Here is a 27,615-nt window from a genome sequence, read left to right as displayed (position 1 = left end):
CTTCCCCAAATTCTACTTTTTTCATATCGACACATGGATAGGCACAAAACATTTTTCTTTTCTCCTAGAAATTATACATTTATAAGCAAGAAAATTAAAGTCAGTAGAGTAATTTGCTCTACACCAAAACCAAATCACATAAATGTCTACCTTTGTTTAAATATCCATGTTAAAAAATGAGATAGAGTACTTTGTACTTACTTATTACATATTTTGGCAGGCAAATACATTTATAGCTTCACTTGTTTTCTCTCCAACTCTTTTACAATATCCTAAGAAACATAAATTTTTACTGTCAGTAGGCAGTTGCACAAAGTTAAAGGAACTATTTTATTCTTCTGCTTGTATCTACCTGAAATGTAGGTGGGTTAGGGAATATCAATTTATTTGAAAGAAAGCATATTTTGCATAAAATCTAGCATCATTTTTTTTAATATTTCTGTTAGCCATGACAAAAAAAAGTAATACCACTTTCAGGGAATATTCAACTTCCAAAATTAATAACATTTCAGGGAATGTTATCAGTATAACCTTTTTCTTTTGGAGTATGAGAGTCATAATTTGTTACTAGTGTATTAAAACTAATTACTTGTAGCTCAGATGTTAAAACTAGCAGAGAAAGGATGAAGGCTGGACTTGGGTCTTAGAATTTTAGCCCAGTGCTTTGACCACAGGCCACAAAGACCACATCACAATGTGGCCCCCCAGCTTTGCCAAAATACTCAATGAAAAGTAGCATAAACATGATAAAGCACATTATCATTGCTATGAGTCAATATGTAAGTTATTCAAAGTGATAAACATATATTAAAATAAGCAACTCTACTAACTACAAATATATTACAAACAGCTTTCTCGAAAATAAAGAAATATTCACCTGGTATACAGTTGAGATGAAGGAACATTGGCAAGAGTTTGTTTATTGGTTTAGGTTTTATTTGTAAATTATTGATTTAATTCTGAACATTAATCTACTTTTACCATTGGGAAACAAACTTACAGGGAAAAAAGCACAGCATTTCTTATTAAACTCCATAAAAGTAAATCATGTAATATGATGAGCTATTATATTTATTTAAAGGGCAATCTCTACCTCCAAACCTTGGTTATATTTGCAAATATTCTGATCCTCTGTTGACAAGAAACAGAATTAAAGAACGAATAGGATGGAACATGAAAACAATGCCAAGCAGAAATCTATCTACAAGGCTATGAGGAGGGCGGCTGAGTCACATGTAAGAAAAGCACAGTAAACATGGTAAGGTTTTAGTATGATTTGATGATAAAATCGAATCAGGGAGAAAAAATTTTCTCAGGTTTATGCTAGAATCATTTATAACTTTTATAACTTCTCTACTACAAGCAAATGATCTTGTAAAAATATATCAGCAAGGGGGATAAAAAGGTGATATAAACTGCATTAGTGAAAGTTTGTTAGCAAGACTTCATTGTTTCCAGGAAAGCTTTGGAAGAGCTTGGTTAACTCAGAAACCTCTATTTCATGATCTTTTGTTTAAAAAAATAGACTTCTAATATCCTCCTCACTTCCAGTACATTATATCTAACAAAAATTTTCACTGAATATAAATACTAAGTTAGGTTCCTGAATGCTCTACAGATCCCCTGAAATGGAATCTACAGAAAGGGAGGAGGACATTCCTGTAGAAAAAAATGTAGATTGATGGGCTGTATCCAAATCTAATGAACCAAAAAAAATGTGGGCAGGGAGCACTGGACAATGTACTTAAATGAGCTCCCCAGATGATTTGTAAGGAAACCAAATCTTAAAAATCACCTTTCTGGAGTCAAAACTTTCATGTTTGTTCAAATTTGAACTCCCATATACATAATAATAGTCACTCTGCAGGTGAGAGTTACACATTTAAGAAATTAATAAGTCTATGAATGGATCAATGAGTGAGTGAATGAATAGAACAATTGAGAGCTGTCAGAAAACTACAACTTATTTGGGTCTCAATGGGAGAAACATTCGAACTCTTCACCCTCTTCTCAAACCCCAAAGAGGTCGTGATTATTAGAAAATGTAAGATACAGTATTACTAGTATTATATGTTAGTATGAACTAGTGCAATTTATGGAGCAGGTGCATGATACTTGCTGAATGAATGTGTTTGAATGGATTTTCTCAAATGTCATCATTGGATTATGGCAAGGCAAGAACAGGGCCATCTTCAGCTCCCCAAAGGCCACACTTCAACCTGCACTCACTTGGCATTTGTGAAGGCAGAGATGGCACCAAAACCAGCTAAAATTAGGATTTAGAAACATAAGTGAAAATTCTATATTGAGGAACGTTTCACCGGACTGTTACTGTAAAACATGGGCTTACCAGGAGAAAACACTATTTAGCATGTGAAAGATATTTTAATACATCTCCATAAAGTCCTATTTTTTCAAATATGCAGATTGATTTAGTGAAAAGTAGAAAAAATGCATGTGTAGATTTTCAATAATATGGTTAATTATGGTCATCAACAGTCACAATAATTACTGGATATTTTTTAGAATATCATATATTTCAAGGTGAGACCTACTCAAATTGAGGTAATGGGAAGTTATTTTATCAGTATCAGAGATTTAGAGCACTAACTTCAGTGGTTCTTAAAAATTTGTTATATCTTAAAACAACACACGTTGGGGTATGTTATTCCCCAATATGTACTAATTCTATATTAAATCATTTTTGTATTGTATTGAATAACATTAGATATAGTATTTTAAGCAATCTTATGGACAATATTGAAGGATATACAGATTTACTTTTTCAAAATCTTCAGATTTTTGTCAAGAATCTTTTAATCCTCATTTTAAAGTGACAACTCTTTTTGTCATCCCGATAGCTCCATTCATCAACACTCAAAAGAAAAACAATTGACAAAAGTGCATTTGTATAGTACTCTGTATTTCAGAGTGTTCTATATACCTTAAATAATAGATAGACAGACAGTTAGATAGATAGATAGATAGATAGATAGATAGATAGATAGATAGATAGATAGTTAGATAATTTTTAAGAAAACATTTAGGTCCCCTCCCTTTTTGTATTTTGACATCATTGAGAAAAAACATTCATTTTTCACTAGGTGAAATGTGTGTTCTTAATTTGCAAATATGGGGAGCTTTTTGTTTTAAAGGGTCTTTGATTTAAAAAAAAAACAACAGTGAATATTCTTTTTCTAAAAGGTTGATCAGGATGTAAACCAATTTTCCAAAAGAATGCCTTAAGGTAATGAGTCCCTCTAACACATTAAGTTTATATTTTACAAAATTTGGCATGATATTTTGGTTACAGAAATTCAATGACTGCATTAAGTAAAATAATCAGTATAATTATAAACTGTTCATGATTACTCACTTTAAAACAAGTGATATCTGTTTGTAATAACTTTATTTGGGTTGGCAATATAATTTTAATTTTATATAACTATGAGCTAAGGATGGAAATCATAAAACATGACTAATGTTTTTATTTTTAAGCATCTCTGGAATGTGACGTTTAGATATATGCCTCAGCATCAATTCTAGGAAAGCCTAAAATTTTTTACAAGTAATATTTCATACTAAAATCTGTAGAATGCTAGGTATATCTATCAAATCTAATTCTGAGGATTTAAAAAATGAATAAAAATCAGAATAAATCACATGGGAAAAATTCAAACACATAATAGCTATTTGAGTTTCAACTAGAATAAGATGATAAATTCATGCAATGTAATAAAAATTGGCTCATATTTACAAACTGAAAAATGTTTTAAACTAACTAAGCCCCTCAAAATTTTCTTTGAGAATAATGGAATAAATATAATTTTTATAAATTACGTTTTTTTCTATCATGACACCTTGTCACCATATTTTCAAAAAAGCTGATTTCAATATATCTTTTTTAAAAAATTTGGTACCAGGCATTGAACCTAGATGCACTTAACCACTGAGCCACATCCCCAGTCCTTTCTATTTTTTATCCTTATATTTTGAGATAAGGTCTTACTAAGTTGCTTAGGGTCTTTCTAAGTTGCTGAGGATGTCTTTGAACTTGTGATTGTCCTACCTCAGCTCCCTGAATCACTGGAATTACGGGCATGCACTACCATGCATGTCTAGATTTTAACAATTTTCAAGAAAAATTCTTAGTAAAATATTTTACTCATTGTGGCCATTAATTGCCAACATAAATATTTAAGAATAGTTTGCATTTGTGGTTGAGAACTACATGGTTTGAGGTTACATGGCAGATATATTATTCAATGTCTCATAATTACAGAATCAATTTACAAGGTGTTTACAACTGTTGTGTATTAAAATTCTACAAGTTTGGCTATTTTATTACCTGATAGGTAGCATTAATATTATATTAATCTACTTTTGTACTATGGATCCATAGACAGTATTTAAAACAATCTTACAGAGAACACTATTCTATTTTAAAAATTATAGATGCCATATATAATATTTTCATATACCTAAAACAGTTAAAAAAGAAATCCACATATATACAATTAAACAACTGAGTAATTAACTATTAATCAATAATATATTAAAAATGCTAGATATTTTCATGGGTGAAACAAGAATCACCAGTTTTGCTAATATCTACTAGATCAACTAAAAAATGTTTCCCTTTATATCAACCAATTTTATTGAGGAATAATCATTGTTTATATTAATATTAGGTAATAATTATACCTTTGAATTTTTCATTAACTCATAAGGTATACAGAGTGCTTCCCATGCATGATAAATAAAATTTTAGCCAGTTATATCCTGATATACATAACAAGTTAAACCTTTAAAAACACATAAGTTTTAGCATATTCATTCTACAATGTATCATAAATTCAAAAAGATATTTGAAATACCAAATGTCTCTATTGCATCTTACAATAGTCCTATGTCCTAAAATTTGATATCACATAAATTTTCAAGAACTTAACATTTGTATTTTGCATGTTACTCTACAAACAGTTTCAAAACTAAGAAATTGTACATGGTACTATTTGGAGAATAGTTCAGTGGACTTAGAACATTCCATGTTATCACAGGGAAACTTTATAACTTAGAAATGAAAATTATTCTTCCACCAGTAACCTGTGCCGAGATGTGTGGGATTACAAAGAGAAAGTGCAAACTTAAATATTAAACTTGCTCAGTACACAGACAAAAATGTCTAAATGAAAAAAAAAAGAATTAATAAAGGACAATTATGAATTGCTTATCATTAGATATTCTCCAAAACTCAATCCTCTAGTTGGAAAACAAGAAATGTCATAACAAAGCAGCTGAGATGTAGGGGATACCAGCTCTGAGAAGAAATCTGTGTCTCCGTCAAGAATCCCTTGGTCTCATCCCCTTCACTGTTACTGACCAACACAGAGGACCAGTCACAGAAGAGCCCATATCTCTGTGAACAAACCTACAGGAGTAATGACAACACTACACCCACTAATCGTATTCCTACTTGTCCTTCAGGTCTAACCAGGGGAATCAGCATGTCTAAGACATTCTCTGATCACTGTCCCTCAATTCTGCATTAAATGTCAACTTTATATGCAAGTGGGGGCTTAGCCCAATTATTGCAGGTAGAAAACACTACCAGAGTGATGTATTTATATTTTTATTTTGAGTGCTTTGAGTGCAAAGTTCCTGCAAACAGACAATTATTATTTTATTTTTATATCCCCGGGACCAAGCCCAGCCTAGCACATACGTGCTCAGTAAATGTTTATTGAATGTTGAATGGAAGTTAAATGCAGATACTGTGACTACATCTGGCACACTTACCACACTAATGATTTAGAGGTGAGGAGAAAGACTTAATTGCTTTTAAAAATGCAAAAAATAAAAAGAAAGATTATTAATTGCATGTAGTAAAAATGCCACTATACAGTCTCCCTAATGGTAAAAAAAATGCAGTTATTATACCAGGAACCATTTAGAACCTGCCATTATTGACTATGTAATAACACCTCTGAAGTCTACATATGGATACATGCATCATTTATTATAATGAAAGTACTTTACTACCATTGACACTTTAAATAAAGAAATGTGATTTAGAAAATAATATTTTTAGAACATTTATTTTCCCCCTGGGACTCCATATTTTATATGTAAAACTTATGTGAAGCTTTCAAAGTATTACCTCATTTTTTCTCTTTCCAGTTAAATATAGTAGTATCTTGTCACAAAATTTCAGAAATAGTTTTAAATATTTATATGGACAAACTGATATCACTGAATTAAAAACACATAGTGTTACAGATGGCTAACTCTCTAAAATAAAATTTCATTTTCTTCTTTTGAAAAAATGATTTTCCAAAGTGAAGCTCAATTTAAAAACTACCTATGTGTGGGGGAGTTAGGGGTGTATTTCAGTGGTACAGCATTTGCCTAGCATGCACAAGGCCCTGGGTTCAATCCCTTGTGTCACAGTAAACGAAAAAATAAGAGAAATTTATACAGGAGCAAAACATACGCATGCTTCACTAAGACATATAAAAATATATTCTATATATACAAGATTAATAGTTTTCATGAAAGTAATGACCCTGAAGAGACTTAAAAATCTTTGCAAATGTTCCTGTCATTTATGAAACAAATAAAACACTAATTTACTAACTGCCTCTTTCAAATTTATTCTATTTTTTCTAAAGTATCCTTAAAATAACAGAGGGACATCTTTTTTAATATTTATTTTTTAGTTCTCAGCGGACACAACATCTTTGTTGGTATGTGGTGCTGAGGATCAAACCCCGGCAGCACGCATGCCAGGCGAGCGCTCTACCACTTGAGCCACATCCCCAGCCCACAGAGGGACATCTTGAGAAGAGGACTGAAATGTGTACTTTGGATATATATTAAGGATAATAGGTGTGATCAAGGGAATTATAATCAGAGAATAAAGCAGACAGACTTAAATTGTTGTCACAGTTGCACACACAACAAAGCTTGATTAAGTATTGGAAGGCAAAGTGCTGCATACACAAAGCACAAAATACTGTCTAATAAATATTTCACATGCTTAGCTGATTTCAATTTGGTTCTTACATTTAACTTCATGAAAGTCTAATCTAAAGAATATGTTTAAATGATCTCTTTTTCCTAAGACAAAAATGATTCAAAACTTTGTTTAAAAACCACTTACCCACTGCATACTTTACCATACAAGAGAAAAAAAGAATGAGATAAATGATTAATTTTTAACATTACCCAGTAACTCCATTGCATCATCTTCGTTGTCTTTTTGTGTTACAGATGGGGTAGGGCTGTGGATAGACTCAAAGGAATCCTGAGAAAACATGGCTGCCAGAAGTTTCTAATGCTGCTGTTGTTGCTGTTTTAATCCTTTAGTCTTGGGCTCCATCTTCAAGCTGAAGAAATATTTACCATTAATTAGTTCTGGTGAGTAAAGAGAATTTACAATTTTTTCATTCATGTATTCTGTTATGCAAATTGATGGACAGATCAAGTAATATTTTCCCCAAAGATAACAGAGTTATAGAATCTCTCTGAAACAACCTGTGGTAATTCACTGACAAATTTCTAAGTGAGTGTGGGAAATCTGAAAACTCCAACACTCACTTAAAAGAGGAGGCACTATGTTCTGCACCTACCAACTGTTGCCATGTGAGAATTAATAGATTTTCTGATATTTTAAAAGAAATAGAAAGTCCATGTAATTATTTGCTGATTTATAAAACACATGATTGTCAAGCAAAATATAAACCATGGGATAAGTATTTTAACCTGCTACACTAAGATTCAAAAATTAAAAATAACAGCTTTAATTTCTTTTGAGTGTGTGTATACAGTTGTCCCAGAACCATTTATTTGAAAACACTACCCTCTCCTCCAATCATCTGCAATAATTATAGTGCTTTCAAGTCAACCTCTTTGCATAATTTCCTAGTTGACTGTTCTTTCTATTAATATATACATGTGTTTCCTTAAAGTCAGGAGACTGTTGTTTAAGTATCAACATTTACCACTTTGAGTGAAGTGTGGACACCTTTCTTCTGCTTCAATTCCTTTACCTTTCTTACTTTTAAATATTACTGTTTTGAGTGTTCAGTAGCATTGTAATTTTTGTTTCAAAAACCACTATATAAAATCCCTTGTATATACTCATATTTCTCCTTTTTATTCTTTCTTCCCAATGTTCCAAGATTCTCTTGCTCATCATTTCCTGTTTGAAAAACTTCCTTCCTTCTCTCATGTCCTGAGCTTTCTTTCTCCACCATCCACTTCCACCTTGATGTTCTACTTTACCTAGGGCCAAGAACTTTGGAGTCAGCTAAAAATGAACTGAACCTATGAAACCATGAGACACAATATGTTTTTCCTCCTCTAAGTTGTTCTTGTCAGGTCTTTTGGTCATAGTGATGCAAAATCTCTTTAACATTTGTTGTACTTGGAATCAATCTCAGGACCTTGTGAATGCTATGAAAGTGCCCTACCAATGAGTTGTAACTCTGATTTCTTAACTAAAGTAGAAACCACTTTAACCAATCAATCAAACTGAGTGTCACCAATTATGGAGCAAGGTGACATTATATACCTCTTGATATGATACCATGATGAAATATACAATGAAACTATAGAATTGTTTCCAAAAATGTTTAATCAAGAAATAATTTGAGAAATATAGATATGGGAACATTTTTCAAAATAACTAGCATGTAGATAGTCTTCAAAATCCCAATGTCTCGAAGGAAAACAATGCCAGAGGACTGTTCTAGATTTCAGAAGACTAAAGAGACCTGACAATTAAATTCTACACATAGTCTTTATTGGACACTAGCTTAAAAAGTAATAAATAAATATACAAACAAAAGCCCATAAAAGATCTTTTATAAAGATGTTATAAAATTATTATTAATATAAAAGATGTTATAAAAGATCTTATAAAAGATGTTATAAAATTATTATTAATATAAAAAACTTTATGGCATCATTGTTAAATGTTTTGATATAATCATTATATTATAACTATACAAGAATGCATCCTCATTCTTAGGAAATGCATTCCAAAGACTTAAGGAATTGATAAGTGATAATATCTACAACTTGTTTTTAAATGGCTCAGCAAACAAATATTGCAAAATTCTAATGAATATGAGTGGAATGTATGTGAATATTAATCATCACTACTCTTAAATTTTCTATGGTTAGAAATTTTTCAATGTAAAAAATTGAGGAGAAAAATACATGAAAGCACACACATGAATATTTATTTCATATCTGTCTTGTATTCCAATTAGGTTCCCCCAAAAATAAAAGATTATTGCTGAGATATAAAAATGTACCCCTTTTAAAATAATTTTTAAAATATCTTAATTACTATCCATGTAACTTTAAATAATTAAAGAAAATTAGTTTTACTTAATAGTAGTATGGTTAAAACATAACTGTACATTTGTCAATTGATGGAAGAAGTTTCTTTAGTCCCAATTTATTGTCATGGCATTGGTATCTGCATCATTTCTGTATGTCTTTTAACTGAGAAGTATTGTAATGATTTGAAAGTCTACCAGGACCAGTTATATTCACTGAGAAGTAACACAAAAAAATTACACAATTTTAGTTTTGATTTCACAGTTGATAGATCTGACATGCAAATTGTAATTTACATCTGAAATTATTTTAAGTCAAATTATTTTAAAATAACAGTATTTGTGGGTTACTGTGGCCCCATTAGCTTTGAATTAGGACAATGGACATACATATTATTTTGAACCAAATCTATTTTCTACATGAATAACATTGGACAAGTTATTTACCCTTTCTTGTCTTGCTTTCATTGTCTGTAATGTAGATTATAGTATTGCCTATTATATAGACAATTTGACAATTTAAAAGGGCTAATATTTGTAGCACTATGTAAAGTAGCTAGATTAATATGCCTACTGAATAGGGAAACTGAAGTTCTCATTTATGATTTTGTATTTTATACTGTAAACTTAAATGACAACAAAATATTTTATTGAATAATACCATATGCTTAACAAAATTACTTTGTTTTTATGCAAAAATACAATTATAGTTCTATAGAGATTCCCCCTTTAGTAATAAATAATAATTCTCCAAGTATTACTGTTTGAAGCAGGTGTTTTATGAAGATTCTGACAAGTTTATTTATTATTATCTACCTAAATTATATACAATAACTAGAAATTACATGTTTCATGCAAAATTAAGATATATACTATCTTAAAGATGTTATTTGATATAAATAAACATAACAGCAATGTTTATTTTCATTCCCATAAAATAACATTGTTTTGTAAAGCTAATATTTGATCAAAACATGCCTAGTTACAAATAAATTTATCTTCCTGAATGTAATCTTAGATTTCTACTCCAGGTCCATAACTATTTTTCTAGATTCCTTGGGGCTGGGTGTGCTCAGCTGCATAAACTCTATATTATGTAACACCTCCAAGGAGGGTCTGAGGCTTGACTCTGCTACCAATTACAGTAGTTTTCTATGTCGTTATGTATCAGCATCACCACTGAGTAGGTTAAATAAAGAATCTACAGTGTTCAGATCTGGTTTTGCTGTCATGAGTTATGAAAACCATTTCAGTTTTCTGAGCAGCTTGAATTTCATAATTACAGATAAGGACTGTGAGGAACACATCCGAATACACAATTGATAGGTTCCCAAATGCTGCTGTTAGGTGGGGACTGAGCCTTGATGAGCCTTGATGAGCCTTGATGCTGGAATTTCAGAAGGCAGAAGTTAAGTCATTGTAGTGACAATGGGAGACATTAAAAGCCTTCTGGTTGACATTGATAAAGGGGGTTTCAACAGGTGGTGGAAATAAAATTCTATTGGGAAAAGATTACAAGTGGAGGGGGATAGTGAACAGAAACTAACGGCAGTGAGGAGCCTGGCTGTAAGAACAATGAAAATCAGAGCATTGACAGCTGGGGCCAGGGAGGAGGCTTCCTTTTGTAGAAAGGCATCCCATCAGAGTTTTATGCTGATGGGAATGATCTAGCAGAGAGAATAGAGGTGGACACAGGGAATAAGCAGCTTGCACAGTGGCTGAGACTAAGCATCTAGAACCCAGTGAGGGGCTTGCTTTGGGTGGGAGTGTGGGCTGCACCCACTTGGGCACAGATGAGCCAAGCCCACCCATGGTACTGGGAGGGTGCTTGTGAAGGAAGAGTCTCTGAACCTATTTCCCCATAAAACAGGAAGCAGCGTCATCAGTAGAGAAGAAGATGAAGAGACGATTTGGGGATCTGAGGAGAGAAGTGAAAACATGAAATCATTCCTGAGGAAAGTGAATATGTGGATTGTTCAGCCACTGGCAGCAACTTCACCGAGCAGCGCTAGTGTGCACCTGCAGTTGGGAGGTCATGAGTTCAGTGACGCCAGCCAGTGGAGCCACAGGTTCTCCAGCCTTTGCTAGTTTCACCACAGAATGAAGAATTGGATTGTTAAAAGGAAACTAAGACAAAGGAAAAGAGGGATGAGTGAGTTGAAGGTATCTTCAAGAGACTGACTACCATAGTGGGCCATGGACAAAAGCTGAGTAAAGAAAAAAACAAGGAACAAGGTGGTGGGTCAGGAGCAATGGAAATTTAACACAATCGAAAATTATCAGGATGGAAACTTGGCACACCCAAAAGTTGGGTGTCAGAAAGAATGATCAAGGACAAAGGCTGACAGAGGGTGAGATAGCTAAAATTGACATTAGCAATGGAAGATAATGATAATGAGAGGGTCCAGGATATGATAGAGGGAATGAGTGGGTCAGGCAAGGTGGAATTCAAAACCAATAATGAAGAGCAGGTGAAGGAAAGAAGGGGCCAGATTTGGGGAAGAATCACTGATGTTTATATTGATATCACCAGGAAGGTAAGGATTTAGAGAAAGTGCCTAAGTGGGAAAGGGGAAAGACCAGGGGATTGTCAAGCATGGCTTTAAGAACATGTGCATGATGATCCGGCTGAAAACATGGTATTCTGGAAGCCACGATTCTAGGGAGATTTTTTTTTGTGTGGGATGGGGGTGTGGCAGGTAAAGTGATAGAGCAAAATCTGTAAGCAGCAGAGAAGCAATGACTGGTCTTGCCTCTTCTCTGGCCCCACAGGCTGAAGATCAAAGAAGTAAAAATAGCATAATTATGAGAAAATAGCCTCAAAATAAAAACCTTCTTCTCAGTAAAATAAACAATCAACGAGGTGAAGAGGGAGCTTACCTTTTGGGAGCAAATTTTTGCCACATGCAAGTTTGATAGAGCACTAATCTTCAGGATCAGAACTCAAAAAACAAACAACCCAATCAATAAATGGGCTAAACAGCTGAACTGACACTTCTCAGAAGATAAGATGATACATAATCAATCAATAAATATATAAAAAAAGTTCAACATCTTTAGCAACTAGAGAAATGCAAATCAAAACTACTCTAAGATTTCATCTCATGCCAGTCAGAATGGCAGTTATCAAGAATACAAACAACAGTGTTGGTGAGGATGTGGAGGAAAAGACACACTCATACATTGCTGGTGGGACTGCACATTGGTGCAACCAAACTGGAAAGCAGTTTGGAGATTCCTTAGAAAACTTGGAATGGAACCACCATTTCACCATTTCTTGGTTTATACCCAAAGGACTTACAAACGGCATACTATGGTAATGTGGCCACATTAATGTTTACAGCAGCTCAATTCACAATAGCTGAAATATAGAACTAACCTAGATTCCCTTCAATAGATGAATGGATAAAGAAACTGTGGTATATATATACAATGGAATATTACTCAGCATTAAAAAATAAAATTATGGCATTTGCAGGTAGAGAATATCATGCTAAGCAAAGTAAGCCAATCCCAAAAAACTAAAGGCTGAATGTTCTCTCTGATAAATGGATGCTGATGCATAATGGGGGGGAGAGCATGGGAAAAAATGGAGAAAATTTGGGCACAGGGGAAGGTGGGGTAGGTTGGGGGTATGGGGGAAGGAAAGATGTTAGAATGAGATGGACATCACTACCCTAAGTGCATGTATGAGTGCATATAAGGTGCAATGCTATATTGTGTACAATTAGAGAAATGAAAAGTTGTGATGCAATTATATACAATGAATCAAAATGTGTTCTGCTATCATATATACCTAATTAAGATTTAATTAAATAATTAATAATTGAGAGAGAGAGAGAGAGAGAGAGAGAGAGAGAGAGAGAGAGAGAGAGAGAGAGAACGAACAATGTTGTGGGCAGCCAGAATGCAGAGAGCAGTGCTGAGTGAAATAAAAGGAAGAGAGGACTGAGGTCTTTCTAAGAGCATCTAAGGGTTCTCCAAGCCTTCCTCTGGCCCTCCCTTTTCCAGGTCTCAATCCTGGAACTCTTGTGCAGAGAGAGGCTGTAAATTATTTAAGGGCACAAAATTTGGAGCAAGAGAGTCCGGTAACCAAACTTGGAACAGAGAAACAAACACACTGGGACTTTGTTTCCTCATTGCTGCAATACGGATAATAATAATGCTTTCATAAAGATAACGTGAATCTTAGATTTCATCTCACTCCAATCAGAATGGCAGCTATTATGAAGACAAACAACAATAAGTGTTGGCGAGGATGTGGGAAAAATGATACACTCATACACTGCTGGTGGGACTGAAAACTGGTGCAGCCAATAGGGAAAGTAATATGGAGATTTCTTGGAAAATTGGGAATGGAACCACAATTTGACCCAGCTATCCCTCTCCTCAGTCTATTCTCAAAGGACTTAAAAACAGCATACTAAAGGGACACAGCCACATCAATGTTACAGCAGCACAATTCACAATAGCTAAACTGTGGAACCAAATTAAATACCCTTCAGTAGATGAATGGATTAAAAATGTGGCATAAGTACACAATGGAATATTACTTAGCAATAAAAGAGAATAAAATCATGGCATTTTCAGGTAAATGGATGGAGTTAGAGAAGACTGTGCTAAGTGAAGTTAGCCGATCCCAAGAAACCAAATGTTGAATGTTTTCTCTGATATAAGGACGCTGATCATAGTGGGATAGGAAGAGGAAGCATGGGAGGAATAGACGAATTATAGATAGGGCAGAGGGGTAGGAGGGGAAGGGAGGCAATATGAGGTTAGAAACAATGGTGGAATGTGATGGATGTTATTATGCAAAGTACATGTATGAAGACACAAATTGGTGTGAATATGCTTTGTATACAAAGAAATGAAAAACTGTGCTCCATATGTGCGATAAGAATTGTAATGCATTCCGCTGTCATATATAAATTAAAAAATTGTTAATAAAAAAAGATAAAGTGAATCAAGAGAATACACAGAGCAGTCTCTAAGTGGTAATTTAATATATCATGTGTTCAAAGAACACCAGGTGGCATCCTGAAGATTTGCATGGCTTCCAAGATAACAAGAAAGGGAACATTTTGGGAGGCCTTATGAAAAAAAGCAGCAGTCAAAATTTCCGTTTTGTGTTAATATATTCAAAGAATCATTTTGCTTTGGTTTAGAAGGATAACTTCTAAACTGGAGTTAAATGGAAACATAAAAGTTTAAATTTAGTGGCCAACCTCCCCTACCTCAGCCCCCATGGGCCTAGCTGTCTTGGTGAAACCCCTTCCAACCCCCCACCCATCCCACCTCCTGTCTCCAGTCTCCCCCATGTTTCCAACCTTGCTCCACTCTGCTTCATGCTCTGTCCCTGAGCACAGATTGGTAAAATTCATTTAATCTGGCCCAGTGTCTCTGTGTGGTAGAAAACTGGATGATGTTTCTAGAGAATTAAATCCTGAGCTTGTAGAGTGCACCTTCATGGCATTTTAGAAAGAATCTCTCTCTTTTCTTAACTACAATTAGAAATTAAGTGGCTCCCTTCATATTAAAGCCCAGGGAGTTGAAGAGATCATAAAGTTTCATGCTTAGCTGTTGTACTTAGGTTTTTATGTATAAGAGCTTAAAAAAGCTAAATACTATGTTTTATAATCAATTTAGTGAATGTTCACTTATTAAATGCTTATTATGTGCCTAGCAGTTTGGGAGCTGAATTGCAGAAGTAAGACTCTTCTTTTTCTTTTCCTTCTTTTCTTTCCCTCTTTCTTTCTCATTTCCTGAATATTAATGAAGCAAATATTTTGAATGCAGTATTTTTTTCTTTCGCATTACTCTTACCAGTATCTAGCACATTATCTGCTATTAATGTTCAATAAATATTTAGCAAGTTGACTTTTTTCTTTTTGAACTACTTTTTTTCCCTCTTACAAACACATTAAATAAATTCAAAATTAACGGGATCCATATGTCTTCAATGTGAGAGATAAGAAAATCCAGGTAAATAGGAAGATTGATAGTAAAAAGAAGAAAAAAAAACACATAGATAGTAATGTTGAAGATGAAGAATAAAAGTTAGATTATAAATTCATAACTTCTGTGAATCAACCTGCAATGATCAAGATGATTTCAGGAGGGTTGAAGCAAGTATTTTTTTAAATCTCTTTAAAACACATGGTGTTGACATTAATATAGCACAGGTCTGGAAGACCTAGATATGGAGTAAGCCTCAAATGTTGCTTAATACACATGAAGTCTATGGATAACTAGTACTGTGTTTTGCAAAATAATTATTAGATCTGAGATATGTTTTTCTACTCAAATAAATTAATGTATTTCTAAACACCTTAAAATTAAATTTTAAGCCCTATGAAAATAAAATCATTGATATTCTAGAATAAGTGTGTGCTTTATATTTCTAGTTTTAAGAGAAATTTATTAGTCATGAGGTACAAATTTTGTATATTTTGGATATTAAGGCTTCTCTTTTGGATTTCTTTGACAGATTTACCACTATTAATCAATATTTTATACCCTTAAAATTTTCATGTTAGAGTATGTCTAAATTACTTAAGTTTGACTTTTCTTTGTTGTATTTTACATTTTTTGTATGATGTCCACAATAATCAAAATATGACAATATTAGGGCAATTTCTTTGCTCTTGGTCTTTGCATGTAAAAGAGTACCCTCTCTTTGATCTTCTTTGTTCTTCTTATTCTGCTTCATTTCCCATCATATGACCTAATGCCTCTTAAATTTAAGTCACACATTTGTAAGTTGCCTGGTCTGTTTCTCTGGAAAGGAAGCATTTCCTAGCTTTATTCACTGGCATATCAGAAGTCATTTTGAACTTTAAAGAAAGGGAAACTTTTTAACAGGAAGTAAATTTATTGTCTATAGGGACATTTAACCTACATTTTTAAATAATAAGATTTAGATTAATTATATGGCATGTTTAAAATCAAATAGCAATGCTAAGTTACAAAGCCAGTTCACCAGATCTATAATATTTATGGATATTATTCTTGTTTTAGTAAGGTGGTTTAGCCTCAAAGGAGCCTCATTAGGTTTTCAAGGCTTGATGAGCCTATTTACAAATTCACATTAAGATTTAACAAGTCATTTTAGGAAATTCATTACACAGCTATTGCAATGTCTAATTAAGATGGTTTAAAATAAGATTATATAGGATTATGAAAATTTTTGTTTACATTTATTTTTGTAAACATGTGATTATTTTTTATAACTCTTCATGTGCAGTAGGTATATATGCTTTCCCACTAACTGGCCAGACAAGCTACAGCTTGTCTGTAATAGGTGGTATCTGACAAATACAGGAAGTCTTAAAGCATTCCCCAACACATCCCCCTCACTTTTATAAACACCCTTTCTTATCTTGTTCAGGTGTTTTAATTTCTTTTTTAAAACTCTCTCAATTATGAATTTGAAAGTCAAAGAAAGATTAGGTGGAAAAATGTCCATCAACACAAAATACAACATTTTGCATGGAATTTAAGAGATTTACAGAGCTCTTGAGTCCCATCCAGAGACTGGCTAGGGGTCATGGATGTCATATTAGTGTCTCCTGTTCTTTTCTGTTAGTTTCTCCATAGTACCCTTGCAACTGCCTTCACTTTAACCAGCACTGAACAATTAGAGGTTTCAGTTACACATTCCAAAGTTGTTGAACCTTTTTGTACAAGGCCATACTTGGAGGGGGGGTTAAGGAAAAAAGTTTAATTGACATACATTATTTTTAAAAAATTCTCTAGGAAAATATTTCAGGTAAGTTTCTACCCATAAGACTCTCAAGTTTAATATACCATCTATTTAATTCTCTTTAAGAGTGACAATTCAGCCTGTCATGTTTCTATCATTCTGCATGAAAGGGAAAGTTGGCTACTTGCTAAAGATGGAGTATTGTAATAACAACAATTCAGAGAAAAATATGAACAATAGATAGTAGGAAAAAGTGTGTAAGGGATACGGGCAACAACTAAAGATAGACAATAAGTTAATAAGCTGGCGAATAAGTTTTACCTTGCAGATGTCTAGTAACAGTCCTTACCTCCATCACTCCTTTAACAGATGCATATTGACAACAACCATATAGAAGCCCCAGTGGGAGAAAGAAAAATGGATGCAGTCAGGCTTGAAAATCAAATTTTCTTTGAGGAGTCTAGAATATCATTCAGCCTGCTAATGTTTAAGACAGCTAAATTATTGTACATGTTCATTACTATTTAAGTGGAAAGACTAATATTATAGGTACAGACTCTAAGCCATTAAAAATTTATTTACACCACATTCTTATTCATCCAAATCAAGCTTAATTCTGTGTGAGCTAGTAGCAAAAACACAGGAAATCCTGTCTTGAATTAGAAAAAGGGAGAAATGTAGTTTCTAACAGAATTTACCACTGTTCTCTACATGTAATTCAGATGTGCACATATTTTTTTCTGCTCTAATGGAACATCAAGGTAGAACTTCACCACTTCCTTATATTCATAGGTATGTCTGAACCCATAACTTAAACACAAAGAAAAATAAAAGTGAAAGCAACTTTCTGAGACAAATATTTGAAAGCTCTTCCTAGACTGCATGCCTGTAATCTCAATGACTCAGGAGGCTGAGACAGGAGGGTTGCAAGTTCAAAGCCAGCCTCAGTAACTTAATAAGGCCCTGAGCCACTTCAGGAGACCCTGTCTCAAAATTTTAAAAAATAAATAAATAAAAGAAGAATGGAGATGAGCCTTAGTAGATAAGCACCCCTGATTTCAATCCCTAATACTACTACTACTAATAATAAGTTTTCTGAGAAAGGGATTAAATTAGGATTGCAGAAAATGATTCAATTAGAATTCCCCATTATTCAGCATTCCAAAGAGAATAAGAGCCTCCTCACTGAAGCTAGGAAGAACATAGAAGCAGTAAGATAGCCATTATTATGATTAAATAAAAACAAAATGAAAGCTGACATTTCTCTATTTTACATTTAAGAACTAAATATCTACCAATTAATAAAGATAAAGGTCTAGTGGGTGTTATAAGTCTTATATTAAAAATAAAATTACCCTCATTGATAGGTGAAATTGATCTGGCATTTCACAGGAGAAGATAAATGGATTTTTAAAAATGTTTTTCTCCTCCTTATATAGGACACTTCAACTATTTATATAAAAAATTCATTCAAAAGGCCTAGGTTTATCATATTCAAGTGTTAAAGGCCAAAGACAAAGCATTTTCAAAACAGCACAAGGAAAAACAACTTATCACATACAGGGGATCCTCAAAAATATTTGTAGCTGATTTCTTATCCAAAACCAGGAGGGTCAAGAGGGAGAAATATTCAAAGTATTTAAAATGTCTGGAAATCTCAGGTGTAGCAAAATTATCTTTCAAAAATAAAGATGAAATTAAAACATTCCCATATTTTAAAAAATATCCAAACTGAGAGAATTTACTGCTACCAGACCCAACCTTCAAGAATTACCTGTTTGGTGGTGCATGCCTGTAATCCCAGTGGCTCAGGAGGCTGAGGCAGGTGGATCGTGAGTTCAAAGCCAGCCTCAGCAAAAGTGAGGCCCTAAGCAACTCAGTGAGACCCTGTCTCTAAATAAAATACAAATTAGGGCTGGGGATGTGGCTCAGTGGTTGAGTGCTCCTGAGTTCAATCCCTGGTTACCCCTCCTCCAACAAAACAAAACAGTAAATGAATTAAACACTCTGATCAAAAGGCAAGGAGAACAATAATGGATAAAAAAAAAAACTATGACCCAGTATACACTACCTACAAGATGCAGTTTAGATCCCAAGACAATTAAACAGTAACCCAATATGAGACAAAATATTTTATCATGCAAATGGGTCAATCCATCAGGAAGACATAAAAATTATAAATATATGCACGTAACAGAGCTTTACAAAATGTAGAGCACAACCTGTCAGAACTGAAGAGAAGAACAGACAATGTAACAATAACACTCTTATTTCCAATGAAAAGCTAGGCAGAAAAACTAGGCAGATGGACAAGGAGAAAGAAGACTTGAACAACAGTATAAGCCAACTAGTTCTAATATACACCCATAGAACTCTCCACTGTACCACAGCAGAAATATTCTTTTAAAATGTACATGGAACAATCTCTAAGATAAGACAATATTTTAGGTCAAAACATAGGTCCAATAAGTATAAAAAGATGGAAATTACACAATGTATCTTTTTTGATGACAATGGAATGACTTTTAAATCCACAGTCAAGAGAGTATTTGAAAAGCAACTTGTGGAAATTAAGCAGTGCACTTCTGCACAGCAGAGAAGAAGTCACAGGGACACTGGAAGATGCTCTGAGTTGAATGAAAACGATGTGTTTAGTTTTCAAGTCTCCAAAGCTACGCCTAAAATGGTGATCGTGGACTTATTGTTGGAAATGCCTGTATTAAAGAATTTTAGGATTAATAATCCAGTTTTTAACCCAGAAAAAGAAGAATAAACTACACCCACCACAAGCAGGAAAAAGAAATTAATCATGGTTTGAGCAGAAATGAAAGGACGAGGACAGGAAATTGAGAAAATCACTGCAAAGCAAAAATTGGTTATTTGAAAATATCAAAAAAATTGAAAAAAAACTTTAGCTTGACTAGTAGGCAGGAAGGAAAGACAGAAGGCACAAAAAAAGGGCACCCCACTACTGACCTTCTTCCAGCCAAAGGAAAACAGGGAACACTCTAACAACTGTACCCAGCTAACCAGACCACCTGGCTGAAATGACAATCTCCTAAAACTGACTCAAGAAGAAACAAATTCTGGCTCAACACTAAGGAGACACTTTAGAATTTAAGAATTTTTAAATGTAGAATTAAAAAATTCCTATAAAGAAAAGCTCAGACTCAAGTGAATTCTTCCAAACATTTAGAGAGAGAACCAATCCTAAACTTCCAAAGCATATTTTTCCTCTTTCTTTTTTTGGACAAGTAGATGTAAAGAGAATATTTTCCAACTAATTTTATACAACTATTACTCTTAACCACAAACACCTAAGAAAAACATCACACACACACACGCCAACAACAACCTAGAGAACAATGTCTTTTATAAGTATATATGCAAAAATTTCAGCAAAAATCCCAGCAAACTGAAATGTACAGCACCTAAAAAGAATCACATACTATAATCAAGGTAGGTTGATCCCAGGAAAGCAAGGTTTACCATTCAAAAATCATTGTACTAGACCATTATCAATAAAATAAAACAATCATCTCAGAAACACACACACACATAGAATACACACAAGACAGAATCCAATAGCTTTTTATAATAAAAATATTCAAAAAATTAGGGATAAGAAAGGAACTTATTCAACCTCATAAAGATCATCTTTGAAAAATCCACAGTTAATATCACAATTAGCTGGGCTCAATGGACCGCACCTGTAATCCCAGCAGCTTGGGGGGCTGAAGCAGGATTAAAGCCAGTCTCAGCAATGGCAAGGCACTAAGCAAGTCAGTGAGACCCTGTCTCTAAATAAAATACAAAATAGGGCTGGGGATGTGGCTCAGTGGTTAAACACCCCAGGGTTCAATCCATGGTACGTGCCCCCCCAAAAAAAATTATTGTAAATGGAATTCTTTTCTTGTTTGTTTGTTTAGTGCCTCGAAATTGCTGAGGGTGGCTTTGAACTCACAATCCTCCTGACTAAGCCTCCCAAGCTGCTGGAATTATAGGCATGTGCCACTGCACCTGGCTCTAAAACTATTTCTAAAAAAAAATTTGCATAACTGTCTAGAAACTGAAAAACCACCACCACAATTCACAGACTAGGAAATGTTATTTACAAATCATAGACCCGATGAGGTCTAATATTCTGAATATTCTAATATTCAGAACTGACAACTCATAACAAATATAGAATTCTGAATGTGCTAATATTCAGAATTGATAACTCATAACAAAATAGAAAAATGAATAAATGACTTGAGTAGCTATTTTTCCAAAGAAGCACTGCATGATCCAATAAGCATCTAGAAAATTGTTCAACATCATGATTCATTTTGGAAATGTTAAGACTACCATGAGATTCTACTCTGTTCCCACTAGCGAAATCTAAAATAAAAAAGATAGCAAGTGTCCGAGAGCATGAGGAGAAACCAGAATCCCATACATTGCCAGCAGGTGTGTAAAATCCTGAAGCCACTTTGTAAAAACAGTTTGACAGTTCTTTGGTCACACCTAGAGCTACCACAGGACCCAAAGATTCCATTCCCAGGTGCAATCTCAAGAGAATTCACATAACTAGTGCATGAATGTTCACACCAACGTTAATCATAAAACCCCCAAAGTAAGCACCATCAAATATCCGCCATCTGATGCATGGATGAAACAAAACCTATATCCATACAGCAGGATGTCACTGAGTCACAGAAAAGGAACTGATGCTTTAAAACTATGCTCAGGGGTTGGGGCTCAGTGGTAGAGTGCTCACCTAGCATGTGTGAGGCGCTGGGTTTGATCCTCAGCACCACATTAAAAATAAACAAATAAAATAAAGGTGTTGTGCCCAATTATACTTGAAAAAATATTAAAAACAAAACAAAACTATTCTCAGGGGTGTGGGTAGCTCAGGCCCCAGATCCAATCCCCCCACTGGGGGAGAAGACCCAGCAAAGTGAGAAAAGGAGAGTTCCTCAGGCCACATGCTGTCCACCAGCACTCATGTTAACTGTCCAGAGCAGGCAGGTCACACACACCCATGGACTAGTGACCGCCATGGCTGGTGGCAAGGAGAAGAGGAAATGCCTGCTAAGGCGTGGGGTTGTAGTTTCTTTCAGAAATGATAAAAATGTTATAAATCAGAGATGACACAAATTTTGAAGACTCTAAATACAAAGTTCACGTTTTAAAGAGACACATTTTTATGACATGTAAAAATTATATTTATAATAAACACACACCTACACACACACACACACACATACACACACACACACAGATTTACTGAGCAACAATTCACATATACTTCAGCTTGCCCATTTGAAGTTCACAACTGAATGGCCTATGGTGCATTCACGAGTAAGTGTTGTCATGACCACAGTCAATTTTAAGATATCTTTGTCATCTCATGGAGAAGCACTTTGTAGCTACTCCCCTTCTCCCTTCATCTCTCCCCAGGCTGGAGCACCTCCTAGGGCACTTCCTACTACAGATCTCCCTGTCCTGGGACTTCCCTGTGACTGGGTCATGGAATCTGCGGTTCTTTGTCAGTGACCACTTTCCCTTAGCTTATCATTTTCAAAGTTCATCCAGGCTTTGGGAGGGATGGGACAGGTGGCATTTTATGGCCTGATAATCCTGCAATGTCTGGCTGTGCCACCTTCCTCTATTCATCCATCGACTGGTGAGCACTTGGGTGCCCATTTTTTGGCTATCATAAATAGTGCTGCTGTGAACACACATGTGGAAAGGTTTCCGTGAAATGTAAATTTGTCCCAGGAGAGGAACTGATCGTAACTGTTAAAATGAGGAACTTCTAAGGCTGCCTTCCAAAGGAACTGCCCATCTTGTACTGTCCCCCAGTAGTGGTGGGTCGGGGGTTTCAGGTGTGTCCCCTTGTTTGCCAGTGCTGGCTCCTACCTGGCTCTACCTGCCAGGGTGTGAGCTGGTCATGCTTTCAATTTTTTGTTTTTGTTTTTTTAAGGCGTGGGAGAGCGTACAGAGCTGGAAACTTTGATCTCCTGATAAGTGTTTTCATGATTCCCATTAACACCAGATGGCTGGGGTTTTTTTGAAGTGGGGGTGGGAGGAAGCCTGAACTGAATCGAAGGGGTGGGCCTGAGAGAGGTGAAATCAACCACTCTAATCCACAGTCTGCCAGTGCCTGAGGTAAGAGGCTGCTGCAGAAATCCTCCCTGGAAGTCCTCCCTGGATGGTCCGAGGGAAAGGCTACCCTGTGGCAGGAGCAGGAGGAAGTGGCAGACAGTCTTGTTCCAGGGCGCTGTGGAACGAGATTAATGGTCTAGGGCTCCCTGAGCAATGGGTGATGAACCACGGACGGCACAGCCATTCCGTGCCTAGGGAACCGGAACCGGGCACAGCCTGGGACCCCCCGCAGAAGACCCCTAAGAAGGACCAGCACAGTCTGGAGCTCTGCTACCGTGTTCTCCATGCTTACTTCTCCCTGGTCTGAACCAGGCAGGAGGGTGGCCAGGAGGCCACACTAAGCAGGGGTTTGTCTCAGTGGGGTGAAGAGTGAACTTGTGGACAGAGGACATTCCTCTTTTATTCCCAGCAGGGAAATGGCTACTGTCAGAGCTAAAAGTAGGTCACAGACATGGCCCAGCAGAAACCCTGTACTGCTAGGTGGGTTTCCGGTTAGGACTGTCCCAGCCAGGATCTGGCAGCAGGAGAGATGTGCAACTGCCCAGTAGGGCCTGACGGGCGTGGAATCCTGTCCTCTCTCCTGCTCCAAGCAAATGCCAGGAACAACTCAAAATCCATCTCAATCTTTGCCCTCATGTTTGTGGCCGAGAGGCTGTGTCATTCCTGTCTGGGCTAGCCTGTGTGTGTGTGTGTGTGTGTGTGTGTGTGTGTGTGTGTGTGTGTGTGCAGCTGTTCAGCATTTTCTGTACTCTTTGCAACCACACTTGGATCCTGAGTACTCCTGGTCAAAAAAAGATGACATTCTAACAACCAGTAGGAAGGAGGCATCTCTAGCTACCCCTGTAGATTTCAGGGGTTTGGCGAAACTGCCAGAGTGCAGGTGAACCTGGACGAACTGTTTTTACTAGAGTGAATGTTCTTCCCAGACCTATCCTTCCTGCGGTGAACCATCATATGGTGCATCAATTCCCAGCGACACCAGGGCACCAGATCTCTCCTGAAACACCAGAAATATCTTCCTGTGACTGATTATTCTGAGTGTCAGTGAGCCCTGCATGCTGCCCTCTAATTAAAAGCACATCCTCCAAGCGTCACAGGAAGCACCTTGTGGTAAATGTCATGTGTGGTTTCAGCGGGAGGTAAACTGCATCCAGGGGCCAATCTGAAGCTGTGGGATGGGGTTTCCTGAGATCACAGCAATGACTCCCACAAGCAGAAGGCCCACCTGGCTTCTTTTCCCTTCATGGAAAAAAAAAATCTTCGACGAGGTCTTACCACACACAAATCTCTTTGGTGGTACTGAGAAAATGCTCTGGCCCTTCAGTGACTCTAGTTGGGCACAATGGCTGTCACAAAGGCCTGCAGTGTTGTGCTTTCAAGCCATGGAGGCAGCCACTTGAGCTGGCAGTCACACAGGAAGCTGTCACTGCTGATGTGGCTGAAAGAAAGAAAAAGACACTGAGTGTGGGACTGAGTGGGAAGAGTGCAGCTTTAACAGCTGAGAACATTTATCGCCACCCACAGCGTGTGACACCAACACCCGCGAGCTGACTGGGAGATGTCTTCCCCACAGTTTGTTCCTCTCTGCTGGAGGAACAGCGCCTAGATCCTACCTGGAGATTCGCACCAAGTGCAGCTTTTGACGGGAGTCCGTCAGGGTGGAGCCCAACTCTGCCCTCCTACTGAGCTCCAGGGGGGAACTGAGACCCCCTGGTCCAGAGGCTGCACTTGGCCCTTGTTCTCATACTCTGCTTCTGTTAACTTGGGGACACCTTCTCACCTTTTCCTGACCTTGGATACACCTTACAGTGGCAAGAGCACTGTCCTGATAAATTCCAAACTCAGTCCCCAGCCCTGGGACTTTGATCTCAACTCTGCAACAAGTTCTAATATGTCTTCTTTTTTCTTTTATGGATGCTTCTTTTTTACTGGCCAAGCGGGGTTCAGGGATTGAACCCAGAGGCACTTAACCACCAAGCACATCCCCAGCTCTTTTTAATTTTTTTATTTAAACACAGGGTTTCGGTGAGTTGCTCAGTGCCTCGCTAAGTTGCTGAGGCTGGCTTTGAACTCGTGATTCTCCTGCCTCAGCCTCCTGAGCCGCTGGAATTGCAGGCAAGCACCACAACATCTGAAAAAGCTGCATGTTTTCTTACTTCTGAATGTCAGCCTCCCAGCCACATGTCCCGCCTGCCTGCCCCTCTCTCTACAGGAGCATCACTCAGGAGGTTGGGAGAATGCAGCCCTACTCCATAAATAGTGCTCATTAGTTAACTGCCTCTGCCCAGGGAGCAGGAGAATGTTCACCTTGGGTTTTGTGAGCCTCCAAACAAAACAGAGAATATTTTCTTTTTCATTTCTCAGCAACTGAGGATAAACTTTTCAAACAGAAATCAGAATGGCCATCGGAGCGGACATTCCTTCCTGAGGAGTCACACACCAAGATAAGTCACCCGGAGAGTCTAGGTGCCCTGGTCCTGGGAGAGCCCAGGCTTGAGCTGAAGAGCAGTGGCCAACCTATGAGAAGGGCAGACACAAAGACAGGTGGCTTCCCTATCATGTCCCTGACACTCAGTGACAGAAATGGGCACAGTAAGCCTAGGAAATCCACACACGTGGTTCTGGCCAATAGTCCAGACTGTTTTTCCAGCTGCTGCATCCCTCAGACCAAAAAAGCAACCATGGGGACCGGCTTTCTGTTCTCTTTCACTCTGAATGTGGTTTTGTTTGTTTGTTAGTTTGTTACTGGGGATTGAACTCAGGGACTCTTGACCACTTAGAAACATCCCCAAGCCCTAGTTTGTATTTTATTTACAGACAGCAGACAGGGTCTCACTGAGTTTCTTAGGGCCTCACTAAGTTGATGAGGCTGGCTTTGAACTCACAATCCTTCTGTCCCAGCCTCCCAAGGACTTCCAATGAGCAAAGAAAGTGTCAAACTAGCAATCAGCAAGGAAGAGTAAACAACCCGTTTCCTCATCATTCCCAGAGGTAAGGTCAGAAGGTACTTCTCTGAAAACTGAAATGATTTATCTTAAAGCCATTATAATAGGGAGGCCAGGCCCAGGGCAGACTATAAAGTAGGCCTGCAGCTTTGGATTGTATTTATCAGGCAGCTGACTTTCTGCGTCCTGCTAAGGAGTTACTCTAGGGGTGGGAGGGCAGCTGATGAACAGAAATAGCCCGCCTCACTCCTGTGCAGGGAGGAGAGTGTCTCAGGCACAGCTCCTGTGACTGGCTTGCTGAGCCAGGACCTCACCTTCCTGGTGAAGAGCAAGCGGGAACTCCCACTATCAGAATCTCCTTAGGCTCAACCTCCAGGGGCACTTCTGCAGTTCCCAAAGGCACTGCGTTGGAAAGCCTGCAGGCAGAGCCTGGGCCAGGGCCCAAGACAGCCTGGCCACATCACCCCATAAGTTAGAGACAAAGGCCAGGCTGACTAGAAAGAGGAGACTGTGAGCTGCCCAGCCTCTGCTGACTCCTGCCCATCTTCAGCACTCGGGCAAAGCTCAACCTCCGCAGCTGCCAACAGACACAACCCCCTCTCCTGCTCCCTTTTCTAGCCACCCCAATACTTCACTGGCTAAGAGGGTGCATTTTCATGACTCCAACTAGAAGTGTGTTTCTAATCATCCCTTGTGGAAATTTACCCAGAGGGCCACAAAATGCACACCACAACCTGTCTTGTGCCATTGGGAAGAAAAAATGGGAATTAACTCTCTGGGCCCTCCAGAGGACTGGGCCCAGGCCAGCCCTAGCTGGGTCCATGCAGCGACTGATGGGAACCCAGGTGGGGACCAAGGCTCAGTGCCAGAGCCAGACAGAGTGGGGTTTTGTTGTTTTTTTTTTTTTTGTGAGGTGGGGGTGGGGACAGGTTGCCCAAACTTCTAAAGGGTTTAGTTCTCCCCACTAGACAACAGTCTCCTAAGAACCTAAAAGAAGAATCTTTCTCCTTTCTCCCTTCTTTCTCCCCAGATACCCTTTTCCCATTTAATCAGTTATTTCGGACTCCTGACTCATTTGGAAGTTTCACGGAGAGAAAAGTTGTTACGAACTGCACAGATCATGCTCACCCATCCCAGTAGATCTGGACTTTTTTTTCTGGCATTGAGGATTAAACTCAGGGGCGCTTAACCACTGAGCCGCATCCCCAGCCCTTTTTATTTTTTATTTAGACCAGGATCTCGCTGAGTTGCTTATGGCCTCACTAAGTTGCTGAGGCTGGCTTTGAACTCACGATCCTCCTGCCTCAGCCTTCTGAGCCCAGGGATCTTTTATAAACCAACATTCCCCTCTACTTGCTTTTTCAGTATCTGGCCCTATATCCAGTGCAGAATCATTTGTCAAGAAGAGGAATTGGGGAAATCTGTTCCTCAGAATCTGTCTCACTCACATGGACAAGAGAAG

The 27,615-nt window shown here is 37.1% G+C and overlaps 1 long non-coding RNA gene across 1 annotated transcript; it reads right to left on the bottom strand.

The window, feature by feature from the left end:
• LOC144374426 (uncharacterized) lies at window positions 1-24,640 on the bottom strand. Its single transcript, XR_013433825.1, has 3 exons — window positions 24,484-24,640; window positions 7,228-7,388; window positions 1-272 (listed from the first exon to the last, which is right to left on the bottom strand). It is a non-coding gene; the product is annotated as an uncharacterized LOC144374426 (long non-coding RNA).
• Between the last annotated feature and the right edge of the window lie 2,975 nt (window positions 24,641-27,615).

The sequence above is a fragment of the Ictidomys tridecemlineatus genome, unplaced genomic scaffold, assembly GCF_052094955.1.
Source record: "Ictidomys tridecemlineatus isolate mIctTri1 unplaced genomic scaffold, mIctTri1.hap1 Scaffold_69, whole genome shotgun sequence".
Taxonomy (NCBI): Eukaryota; Metazoa; Chordata; class Mammalia; order Rodentia; family Sciuridae; genus Ictidomys; species Ictidomys tridecemlineatus.
The sequence above is the reverse complement of the archived record's forward strand: the minus strand, read 5'-3'. Positions and strand labels throughout refer to the sequence as shown.